General features: G+C 30.7%; 1 long non-coding RNA gene across 1 annotated transcript; it reads right to left on the bottom strand.

Annotated features, from left to right (window-relative positions):
- Positions 1–8,741: 8,741 nt before the first annotated feature.
- Positions 8,742–13,083, bottom strand: LOC106111336. The gene is made up of 3 exons (XR_001226156.1): positions 12,302–13,083; positions 11,539–11,610; positions 8,742–9,036 (listed from the first exon to the last, which is right to left on the bottom strand). It is a non-coding gene; the product is annotated as an uncharacterized LOC106111336 (long non-coding RNA).
- Between the last annotated feature and the right edge of the window lie 510 nt (positions 13,084–13,593).

Raw genomic sequence — 13,593 nt, 5'->3', positions numbered from 1 at the left:
TTAAACCTGAATGTCACTAAAGTGTCAAGTTGGTGTCAAGAATGACATTTACGTAAATTAAAATGTTTGGAAATTCATGTTTCGCCGTATATATTTATGTATCATACGCATGGTATTTTATAGTGACATAAACTTTTTGCCCACGGAGATGGAGAAAATGGCAAACTCTTGTGAAAATAACCTAGTTTGGGCCATTATTGAAACTGTATTTACTTTACTACTCAAATATGTAGCAAAAATGAAACAATAAAATTATACAAATATAAATGCGTCTTATTTATTTGCCATATTATAAATTGTCCTCTCAATGCATATTATAAATTGTCCTTTTATGGAGGACATTTTTTTTAAATAAGAGAAAAGGGACAAGCGCTGTTGCTATGGCCTTAGACACTCGAAATTTGTCCAAACTGAATGATTGGCCAAATTTCGAGTTCCATCTTGGAAATCCATTATTCCCGAGCACGCAAGACTTTATTCTTCTGGATTACGTATAGGATAATAGTAGAGATTTTCTTTTTCCATTACTTTTTCCATTATTTGTACTTTTGAAGATAAGAGCTTGTGACAGTTGACACTACCGAACTGACACTAACCGTAACGCTAATTATAACCGCCCAAAATCGGGCGGTTATGATTAGTGTCATATATGACGTCATTTTGACCAGCGCAAAACTGGTGTAGCGAATATCATGAACATCCGTAGACGTAACCATCGTGAATGTGCTGGTTAAGGTTTATAGTTAGTTAATGTAACTCACCCTTAGTAAATTTTAAGGTTATTCCAAATATTACCGTTACAAATAATTTTAACTTTAACGGTAACCGGTGATATGGTGCAACTCACCCTAAGAGTACAAAGCAGTGAACAATGACATACAAAATCCTCCCAAACTAATTCAATTAAGTTACATCTTAAATATGATAATCTGATTACTTAATTAACAATAGTATAAATATTTACACAGCACGTATTGAACTATTACTTGGAAACTACAAAACAATAGCTGGATTATCTATTGTTCTTAGAATAAGAAAGAACCTTCGTAGAGCTTTAAAACATGCTTAAATTATCTACTTTCGAAATTCCCGTTATCTGGTTTATTTTATTCCAATCCAGTGATCTAAAACAGCGCTAGATTAGAACTTAAAAATATTAATCCCATGTTGGATTTTCAAGTGATTTTCAACTGATTAGCGCTGACTTCGATCGCTGGACTGGAATTATGTAAACGGTGTATAACCGAAATTTATAGCGTCGTTAGTCTTTGCATTTACAAGTTTTTATTAATGTTTATTACTAAACTACATTATACTTATATACTAATATTCTATAGAGGAGAGATTTTTATTTTTGGATTTTTGTATGTATTTGATTCACGCAAAAATTACTGGGCTGATTATAAAAGTTCTTTCACCATTGGAAAGATAATTTATCTGTGAGTTACATAGGCTACATATTATAGTTTTTTTTAATTTCTTGCGAGCGAAGTCGTATTGTATATTTATTCATGGAATAGTTACTTATTGAACAGTATTGCTCGGTTTGTTTTTTAGTAAAGCGATGAGTTTACATTTTTTGTAGTTTATTGCTAAATATAGTTATTAAATAAGCATTAGTAAGTGTCCGCACAGCCTTGTGTCGTAATATTCACTTACAAATCACCGGCCTCAGTCGTGAAAAAACAGAGATGAACGAGTAATTTGATGGTTTTATTTTAGAGGTTAAGGTTAAATAAATCCATTAAAATTTTACAAAAAGATGTAAAATAACATAACAAACATTTCTCTTATCAATACTTTTTAATTTAAGTTTGCTGATAATCAACATTTTACTGTCAGAAAACTTAAAACATCATTTTGTAAAAACTATAACAAAAATACTGCTTACTATTTCTTATACTTTGTATATACCATAATTATGTAACGACTTAGGTATACTAAATTAAAATAAAAGTATCCCTACAGCAGGGGTGTCGAACCATAGGCACGCGTGCCATTACACAAGACACATTTTTGGGCACGTCAATGATCATAAAAACACTACGAAAAAGTATGAAGTAGATATTACATAAAAAGCGAACTCGATGTTATTATGAAATTAACTTAAAAATAGTCAAAAATTACTTGATGGCACATTAAACTTTTTTTTAAATTGGTACTTTGATGTTTAAAGGTTCGTCACCCCTGCCTTATGCAACCAAAGTGCATAAGAAAAGAGGAATGTAGCAGTTTACAATAACAAGCTGGGAATGTTCGTTTTAGTAGATTATGACAATTATTATGTTTTGTTTCCATTCTTTTAGCAACGCCAAGTGTTTCTAGTTCGGAAGACGTGAATTAAGTATATACAGATCTGAGATATGTTTAGTCACCGAATATTGTTTCTAAAATTATACATAACAATTTTGAGAGATACTTCGATATGCAGGAATTTGATAACTTAAGTGAAAAGTAATTTTTAAATAGGACAAGCTAGCAAAATAATGCAATAGTATTTAAATGACTTCAAAGGTAATATTGACTGTACATTTTACAAAATAAGAGTATAGACTATATGTTCTTCCAGACTGCTAAATTTATGCCAAATTTCATCGTGATCTGTTCAGCCGTTTATACGTCAAACTGTAACAAACATTCATCTAAACTTTCGCATTTATAATACTAGTTAAATCTAATTTAATCGTCGATTTTGAACCATTTATTCTTTTCTAAGGTATTTAAATTGATATTTTTAAACCATTTCTTTATTTAACTAAAAATGGCTAGTTCAAAAGATATCGATTTACAAAAGAGCGTGCCCTGCCCTGAAATTAAACTATTGCACAACTCTTTAGTCTCGCTTTGATTCGTATGAACTTATGTATATGAAGGTCCGGAGACTACTAGATTTTTGTGCAACTAAACAGTTGAATTGGCTGCAAAACAATCGACAATCGCACAACAGTTGTCTTTTAGTCAAAGGTGTGCGCCCGCTCTAAGCATAACGGTTTATATTAGTGCTGAAAAATTAGAAGAATTTTCAGATCAATGTTCAGGATTGGTTATTGGGTTCAGGCGTATGTATAATTTTTGCGAGGTATATACTTAGCACAGGTCATGTCTTTGAACATTTTCCATGAGGGCCTTGCCCCTCTCTATCATATCACAAAGAGCAATGTCCGTATATTATAAACATTTGTACACATATACCTCTATAAAGTCACTACTCCCGTACACACGGCAAATTACAATCACTGACAATAATTTACAAAGCAATTACAACTCTAAAACTATTCGAATAAGTACAAATATCCTTTGTGTAAATCGTTAACGTGTTAGAAAACTTATTTGTTACGGTATTCAGTTATCGCTATTTTTTTAATTGAAATAGTAATTTAGCTACAGACAAGAATTATTTAGAGATGTGATTTGAAGCTTGATAAAATAAACAGGAAAATTACAATGTTATAACATAAGTTTAATTAACAGTTGATAGTGCGTAATATTACGCAAACACAAAGACATATTGAAAACAAATCAATTCTGAGTATAGTAATATTATTTCTTAGTAATAATTGAAATGCAAAAATTTACGAAATATATCACAGATGTAGAGCATAGTCTGTAAGAGTATATAGGTTACTTAGTTACTATGTTTTTTTAATGCCGCGTAAACGAAGTCAAGAATCATATCTATCTAGTCAACTTTATACTATTATAATAAAGCGTAAACACACACTTCTTTGTTGCCTAAGATGTCAGCAATTACAACATATTTTTGAATAACTCTTTTTTTAAATAAAAAGGCCTACACTTACGTGGCGATTTAGGCTATATATTTTTACGCCATTAAACTTAGGGGTAAGTATTTTGGATAAAAACCCTAATATGGGAAAGAGACCATAAGTTGTTGCCAACATTAAGGAAGCAAGGTTGCCATGGTTTGACATGATGTCATGTCATTTTGACATTTGCAATAACTTGACAAATGTGAACAATAAAATGATTTTTTTATCATTTTATGCGGATGAAGTCGCATGGAAACAGCTTGTACTAATAAGATATAAAGAGAAAAGATTTACATTTTTGGATTTATGTTTGTAATATTCGGTTCACGTAAAAACTACTAGTGTATCTGTGAGTAACATAGGCTATTATTTTTTTTATTTCACGCGAACGATGTCGCGAGCAACAGCTAGTCTAGTAATACACCTTTATAACAAAAATAATCTATTAATGATCACTCAAATTCCTTAGTGTAATTTAATGAGAGAAATCCACACTAAATACTGTTTAACTATTAATTTTAAGTATCTAAGTGCGAAGTGTAGAATTGAACATTTTTCGTCTTAATGTAACAACAAATTTAATCAGTTTAGATAAGAACAAACAAACATTGTAATTTGAACATAATCTCTTCTTAGTAATAATCATTTATTAATAACTAGCTGTTCCTGTGCGGTTTCATCCGCATGAAATTATAAAAAAAATATTTTACTATTTACATTTGTCAAATTATCAATAGCAAATGTCAAAATGACATGACAAACCTTAGCAATCTTTCTTTCTTGATGTTGGGAGCACTTATGGTCTCGCATTAGGGTTTTTTCCAAAATATTTATACCCTAAGTTTAATGGCGTGAAAATATATAGTCTAAAGCGTGACGTAAGTGTAGGGCTTTTTATTAATAAAATAATTTTTCAAAAATATGCTGTAATTGCTGACATCTTAGGCAACAAAGAAGTGTGTTTTTACGCTTTATTATATTAGTATAGATTTGTCTTGTATATGGTAGTTCAATAGTTGAATTTACTGATTTGTTAATTTTATGCCATTATGCCATGCCATTTTATGCCAGTTGCGTCAGTCATTGATTGTATGGACTCACTGGCATCAATTCGTGTTCCAGTTGAATGCCAGTCCAGTTATTGAGCATTACTAACCAATTGTACTGGCCAGGTATAAACCGACCATTAATAAAATTGGTTTTAAAAAATCTTTTAGATCTTTTGTTTTGCGTAAACTATAACACAAAATTAGTACTAAGAACTTTCTAGAATGTTCGTAGAACATTTTCTATTTGTTCTCTGAAGATTAAAGCTTAAACAAAGACTTTTAAAATACAATTAGTTACAAAAAAAACAATGCCTGTTTAAGGTACTTAGGATATATTTAAAAGATTATCTTACAAATTACAGTTAAAAGCTTGTAAGTTTTTCTGAAAATTACCTTCATTACTCTAAGAAGTAAATTTACTAAGCGCAGGTAAGGGCTTATAAAAATATTGACTTAACTAAAACTGATATTTAAAACACTATTCAATACAGGTTTACGTAATTTTTAAGTACACGTGTACATTAAGTACTTAAGTTTTAAGCAAATGGTGAATCTTAACTCTAATTGGAAGTGAGATGTTAAGAGCTTAAGTGAACTTTGAACTTTCTGTTTGAATCTTACATTAAATACTTGCTTACAATAAATTAGAATTTTATCTAAAAGTTATTTTAAAAATTACAGTTCATTACTTTTTAGTTTCATGTTAATTTTTAAATTTTCTAATAGAAATATGAGAAAAACTTAATGTTAATTATTGTTACATATGGAATCGATAATACACTTTACACGTGCGAGCGCATCCGCTATTTGTTGATAACGAATTGCAACGAATTAGTTTTTACATTGTAACATTGTAGCTGGGGGCAAAGTTGACACTTTATCTATCGATTGCCAATTAAAACCGCGGAAAACGTTCGCGTGTGACTCATATTGACTCTAACAAAGCTCTATCTTTCTAGATTCTTTGGTCTACAATTTCTAGCACAATTTAAACCCTAAATTATATTGATCCTTTAGTCCAAAACAAAAATCATCATAATCTCACTGAGGGCTTTAGAAACTATCCTAAATAAGAGGTGATTAGGCCATAGTCTAACACACTGGTACGCAGCTAATTGTCTTCACATATCTTTGAATTACTTCGCTGATTAAGGTCATTGAGGTGGTTCTGGGGTTTGTACTTGCACTTGTAATCAACAGAGTTCCTGGAGTTCCTGCCATGTATGTGTTTTTAGATTTACGAATTTCATACATAATTTACTCGACATTTATACGGTGAAGGAAAACTGCGATACCTGCACATAGCGGCGAATTCAAATATGTGTGAAGTTAACCGTCAAGCGTTGTTGACTATGGCCTAGTCACCTCTAACTTAGGGTATGCTTTGAACCCTTCAGTGGGGACGTATAGTGAGCTGGTGATGAATCATTTTCAAGCTTTGTGTATTGTTTTTCATTGTTCGTGTATTACGAATTGTATTCATATTACGAATGTATTAAAAATGAATGTGGATGGCTACAAAGGAAGAGGAAGACAGAAGAAAGTATGAATGGATTGTGTGTAAGAGGATATGCTTAAGAAAGAAGTGATTTCAGATATGACGGCTGATAGAGATGTATGGAGCAGCACATACTGTGCCGACCCTCCGTAAGGGATGAGGGCAAGTTGATGATGTATTATGAATTATTACAATGTATTTTTGATGTTAAATCGCAGAATGTTTTTATTTAATTTGTGATATTAAAACGTTTTGAGTTAGCTATTAACTTCAATCTTTGTATCCTAAGTACCAACAACTATCAAACAAACAATATTTAATGTTGACAAAGGTCACTAAGATAATAGTAAGGTAAACTCTGCAGTGCGATTGCACTTGTTTAATTAATGTACTAGCCTTTTCCCGCGACTCCTTCCGCGTGAAATTTAAAAATAATAACTAACAAGCTGTTCCTGTGCGGCTTTATCCGCACAATATTATAAACAAACTATATGTATTGTTTACATTTGTCAAATTCTCAATTGCAAATGTCAAAATTACCGTTACCATAATAACCTTGCTTCCTTATTGTTGACTTGTAGTTTATGGTCCCTTTTCTACATGTGGTTTTTTCCAATTTATTTACCCTTTAAGTTTATAGCGTGAAAATACATAACCTAAAACGTGTTAGTGTATGGCTTTTCATTAAAGAAGGAATTATTCAAAAATATGCCGTGATTGCTGACGTCCTACACCACAAAGTAGTGTGTCTTTTTGCTATATTATATAGATAAAGAATTGTAAAAATATAGCCTATGTTACTAACATATAAATTACGTTTCTAACGTTAAAAGAATGTTTTAAATTGGCCAGTAGTTTTTGAGTGTATTCATTACAATCAAACAAGCAAAGTTCTCCACTTTATAATAATAATATAGATAATCAAGTGTAGTAAAAGGTAATAAAAACGAGACACGAAATAGAGAATAAAACAAACACAAAATATCTCATAATGTTTTATTATTATTTTGTAAATTATATCACGTATTACACTCATATTTTAAACTTAAAAAGACTCTAAAGTACCAATTCATTTTTCTATCATCAAATCTCTTATCAAATCACAAAGACCTTTTTTGAAGGCTCTTTGTCAATAATATAAAAGGAAATGCACCTAAACAATGTTGGTAGCTTTAAGATCATTGCCCGTCTTATCATTTTCCAGATAGGAGGTCAAACGCCCGCAGGGGTCCTATTTACAACCACAGTTCACTACACATGTAGCAATACATTTTAAGATGGCAAACAAGCAAGCGGTTAAATTCTCTGGAATAGCAAAGCCAACGCTGTGCTGACATCAGTAATTGCAGCGTTGTAATGGACGGAAAGTAACGCACAGAAAAAGGACATTTCCTTTGCCTTTCTTAACGACGGAAAGCTTTTGAAATTCAATGACAAATAACTATTGTGTGCAATTTAAACATCCTCTAGAAGAGGCCTACGTTAAATGTTAAAAAATAAATACAAGTAATTAACAATGTTCTCAGTAAATAAGTTATAAATATTGTAAAGTAAATGAAGAGTCAAATTAAAGGTAGACAACGCATTGTTAAGAAGTTATAACAGACTTTCCTTATTTGATATTTCTTTGCCTATTACATTAAGTCATAGTTCAAAAGGGTAACAGCGTGATTTGATAAGAGAATATCATTGAATGCGATTTTTCATACAACCTCTAGAAATGTCTGGAAATAACAAGCGGTATTATAATTTAAAACTTTAATTAAATTAACGTTTACATTTGTTTAACTTCGTATTATAAGTTTGTTTTACATAAATATATAGCGAGCAACCCTGAAGGTCGTCGAGATCGAGGAACACCAAAGTTGAGATGGGTAGACAGTGTAAATTGTGACGCATTGAATGTTGGCATAATAAACTGGAAATCGGTAGCCACTAATAGACCGAAGTGAAAATTACTTGACCAAGCCAAGGACCACAAAGGGCTGTAGAGCTAAGGAAGAAAGAATACATAAAAATCCACGATCATGGGGCCCGCGGTCTACAACCGCGTGCCGGATTACTTCACAGCGACTACCAGCTGTTTAAAAATAAACTTAAGTCATGGCTAATACAAAAAGCCTTCTATAGTGTCGAAGAATTTTTCCTACCATGATTGTTTTATGTATAATTTTTATTCAAAATATCTGTATAATTGTTTTTTAAACATTCTGACTTATAATATACAGATACAATAAAATACATTAGGTGACAAAAACATTAAGTAAAAAAGTTTAAAACAGCAATCAAAAACTTGAAAATTTTCATTCTTAAAAAGTAATAATAAAATTGTGATTGCTGTACACGGTTCAAATAATTATAGTAATAAAAACATTTAAAAACAAAGAATAATGAACATAAACAATAGATAAAACATTAATGGAGTTGTTACTATAAATAAAATATATTTACATTTTGCAATCTGAATACGATTTAGAGGCGAGAAAATCGCTTGCAAGAATTGACTCTACAAGTTCATTGCCCTATTTCTTACTGTTATTAGAACAAAGTATTATGCTGCGTTTCTGGTTGACTCAAACAAAAATTATTACAACTCACAATATCTCTAAGAAAATGGACATGATTGTTAAAGTGTCATGTTAAAATTAGAAGTTTTCTCTGTTATCTTAATGTATTTCTTCAAGATTTCCAATTGCACGTGGCGATGTCTACGAAGCGTCTGAAAACGAAAAACAGATTATTTTAAAAAGGTATATTCTGTTGCTTTTAAAATTATTTAACATTAACTTTTGCCCACGACTCCATCCACGCGGAATTTAAAAACTTAGTAGCCTATGTGTTCTTCCAGACTATGTTCTACATAGTACATTCTACGAAATCTTTATCAGCCTTACAAATAAACGCCGTATAAAGTTAAATTTAGGAATAAACTGAGTATAAGCAAATGTTAGTACAAATGTTTGCTTTTAAGTACTCAAATTATTCCTAACTTTAACTGTACCGAGTTTATTTGTAAGACTTTGTGATTTTTAGTAATTTTATTTTCTAATACTTGCATCATATTTAACTACTATTGCATAACAGTTTTTCCCCAAAGTATCAAGATGATTACAAACCGTTATATAGTGCAGATTTACTGCACACTTTATATTATTCCAATAGGCGACGCAACAAAATTTAACTTTAAAATTTTATTGCCTCCCGAGAGGCATAATTTTGATTTAGTACAAGTGAAGAACGCGGAATGTAAAGTCGGAGTCACATTTTTAGCGAATGTAATGGGGTAAGATAAAGGGATTTTTCGCTGCAATAACGTCTCCTTTATACTGATATATGGATCGCTGTTACGCCAGCACTCGCACCGCACCCTATGCCGATAGCCTCAGAGTTCTGTTGGCTGAGAAAATGTGTTGTTCGAAGTATCATTAACAATTGTTTTGTAATTCAGCTCTTTGACTATACATTGTGTTTCAATCGTTTATCTCTTTTATTAAATGTATGTTCTACTTTTTTTAAAATTTAAGAAATTATTTTATTTATGTTTGAATAACCAATTACTTAAAAATGCTCGAAAAATTTACGAATAACGCTCTATACAATATGCAAAAAAAAATTTCATGTTAAAAAAAAATCCTGGTTTTTCAGACTATTTTTTTCCAAAAATTTATTAGATTTATAGCGCCCTCTACCATGCGCAAAGTGCACCAAAAATACACAAATGTCGATGAAGTTTTGAATACGATTCGTCATGCAATATACCCTATGATTACTCTTCGAACTCATTTAAATACAAGTTGTAAATCGTTGTTGCTTTTAAAGCTGTAATTATTTTCTAGTTACAATGCTTTTCAGTTAAAATGCATGTTAATAAATTCTATAAGACTTGGCGAGCTTCCCTGCGCATATTTTTGTTGCAACGCTTTTAAGGACTTCGTAGAGCTTTGTTTGAAATTATTGTATTTTATATTTTTAATTGATTATAAACAAAGATTGATTATCAAGAACATTAAACTACCTCCGTACTCATAGTCGGTCAATTGTTACTAAGGCTGTCCCTTATTTAATAGCCCGTGAAATTGTCGTTGCAGGAATAATAAATAATTAAAAATAAAAATAAAAATAAAAAAGCCTTTTATTCCATGCCATAGTTTACAAAAGTTTAAAAAATTGAATGGTACATGTCTAATTATTGTCATTCATAGATTATTACATACATATATCTAGTATATATGTATGTAGAAAAATTAGTTCGGTCATATAATGTTAAACCTATTTCAATAAATAATCAAAAATGTCTATTTTTCTAAATACTATTTTTTTTCTCTATTATAACAATCAAAATTATTCTTGCATGTATAAGCTTGAAATGTACCAGTTAAACTCCTGTTAAACCCGATTTAAGAATTTAGGCACTTTAAAGCTAACTTTTAGGAGAAACTACTAAAAAAAACTAGCTAATACACTTTATTTACACTATTTGGAGTAGTTTTAGACTTCATAAATACCAATATTATTTTCCAATTTTTAGACAAAGTAAATTTAAATAGCAACACTGTAAAGGCGGGTATGGTCATCCCGAAGTCTGGCTGCCTCCCAAATGTAGGCGTTACGTAACCCCCGCCATCATTGTGAGAGCTTTACTCTGCCAGAATGATACCACTTACATACAAACTTACAAACATAATTGCATGGGATTTATATAGATTGATATTACATCGTTGCATAGTTTTAAGTAAATTTTACACTTATAGGCGAAATGTCGCCCATCGATCCCAACCACGCGGAATTATTAAAACTTATGTAAATGCCTGCACTCTTTTCGCGACTATTTTTTACATCTATACTTACTTACACTAATCCAAATGTTCGCATTTATAATATTAGTAATTTAATTGGAGATAAGCTTTTTCAGGATGTAAGAAAGACACTTCCTTCAATAAAATTTGTGATCGTTTGTGAAGAGTTGCAAAGGATTAGAATTTTTTTAGAAAAATCGCTTCTTACAATTTTATTTAAATAAAAAAACAAATAAAATAATGAAGCACTATTGATTGTCCAAGAAATCTCAAAAGAAACAATACTTACAAACCATATTAATGAAATAAAAATAAGAAATCAATTCCTGGCCAAATGAGAAGGCTCAGCTGATGCGGTCTACAGCTTGTTACTGAGGGACGCGCTGGTTTTCAGCCTCCTTACATTACATAAAATAATAACTTACATTATTATCGACTCCACTGATATGTTAAACATTTTTCTCTCATGGCGCCGTCCATCGAAAGCCTCATAATGTCTGAAAATAGATGCAAAAATATATAAACCTACAATCAAAATTAGGTGAAGTATTCCTAAGAAAATATATCAAATCATAATTTATTATATTTAGGCAAATTAAGAACATTATGAAATTTAACCATTTATTAAAAAAATAAATAAAAGCCATCACACGGAGCATTAAACAATATACTTTATCTCAACTAAATAAGGTTCAAAATAAAATTAATTTGAACAACGGTTGGGCGGGGAAGATTTTACGAGACTATTTATATGTGGAAGAGAAATAGATCGATGGCTGATTTACGATTACATTCGATGTTTTATGAATTTGAAAATATGGTTCACTGTAATTTTACTATTGTGAACGCGAAAATATGGATGGATGTTTGTTAGAGTTTGTTGTTTAAACTGCTTAACCGATCTTGATGAAATTTGGCAAAAATGTAGAGGATAATCTTGAAGAACACATAGGATATTTAGGTTTTTTTTAATTCCACTTGAATGTAGTTACGAGCAAAAGTTAGTGTTTTATGTTATCGGTATATTGCAATGAGTTTTGTTTGATTATTAAAAATATCTCTATATTAACAATTAAACAAAAATTTTTTTAAATTAAACAATAGCTTTCTTGCTATATTTGTCAAATATTAGACCTAATTAGAATTCAAAAGAAACAATATTTAAAAACACTTTATAAGATATCTTACCTTTGAAGTCTTTATAAAAAAATTTTCTTTCAACCCTGTATTAAAAATCTGAAATCATACTTTATAAAAAATTAAATACATCACACTTGTATCAAATTCAACTTCAATATAACTTAATTAACATGAATAACTTAAGAATACTAGTTAATGTGAATCTAATGTAATATGAAAATTATGAGTCAGTTCGCCGTACATAGGTCTACCGTATACTAAAACTTTAGAAGCTTAAAAATAACTTCATCGCCTGGGATTTCAGAGAGCGGCTGAATAACTTCTACTTTACGATTGAATATAACTCGAAAAACTTTCCAACAACAGTTTCAAACATAATCCTTATCATGCAGAAAATAAAGTCGATAATGCAACTGAAACTGTTACGCAGAATAGATAATAAAATGGTTATGCATTTTTGGAAATCGTAAAACAAAACTGCAATAGTAAGAGAAAAAGTTAATACCCAATGAATTACCAGCCAGTAATTCAAGGGGCATTAACAAAAGAATAAAACAAATAATAATATAACATAACCTTAATCAAAATAAACACGGTTTTTCAGTAAATTATTTAGAATTTCTATTCGCGTCTCCACTATATTTATTTCGTACCATTGTATATGACACTCCGGATAAAAGTCAAATGAAATGACACCTCCCTCTTCAAAATCCGTTAAGTCATTCACTCTCCATCAGACAATGGAATTTACATTCATACAAAACATACAAACACAAAAATATTACCATCTTTGCTAAAGTTATAAATGCGAAAGTTTAGATGGATGGATGTTTGTTAGAGTTTGTAGCCTAAACGGCTGAACCGATTTCGATTAAATTTGGTGCAGATGTAGAGGATAGTCTGGAAGAACTCCGCGCAGACGGAGTCGCGGGAAAAAGCTAGTATGAATATAAAAAAGAAAGTACAACTTAAAATGATCAGGCAAAAAAACCTTTTTCATTTCTCAGCATAAAGTAGATCAAGGAATACTCGTTTAAGAAAATGACAGAGAAAATAAATTCAACGCTGCCCCCAAATGTACCAGACGTCTGACACAAGCAGACGATGATTTGACAAAATCTAAAACTTGTCCATTCAAGTATGTTACATTACGACTACAAAAGAAACGTTACTATAACAGAAATGATGAAAAAACTCATGTCTACGCGATATTATAGTAAGAAAATGGAAATAAATCTGTTCTTAGTAAACTGTCTAAAGCTTGCACATTTCATACGTATTAAAACAGTGATCAATAAAATAAATTATTCTACTATTTATACAGACAATTAAGAAGATAA

This window comes from Papilio polytes, unplaced genomic scaffold (assembly GCF_000836215.1).
Source record: "Papilio polytes unplaced genomic scaffold, Ppol_1.0 DF824169.1, whole genome shotgun sequence".
Taxonomy (NCBI): Eukaryota; Metazoa; Arthropoda; class Insecta; order Lepidoptera; family Papilionidae; genus Papilio; species Papilio polytes.
This window is presented reverse-complemented; position numbering and strand designations above follow the sequence as displayed.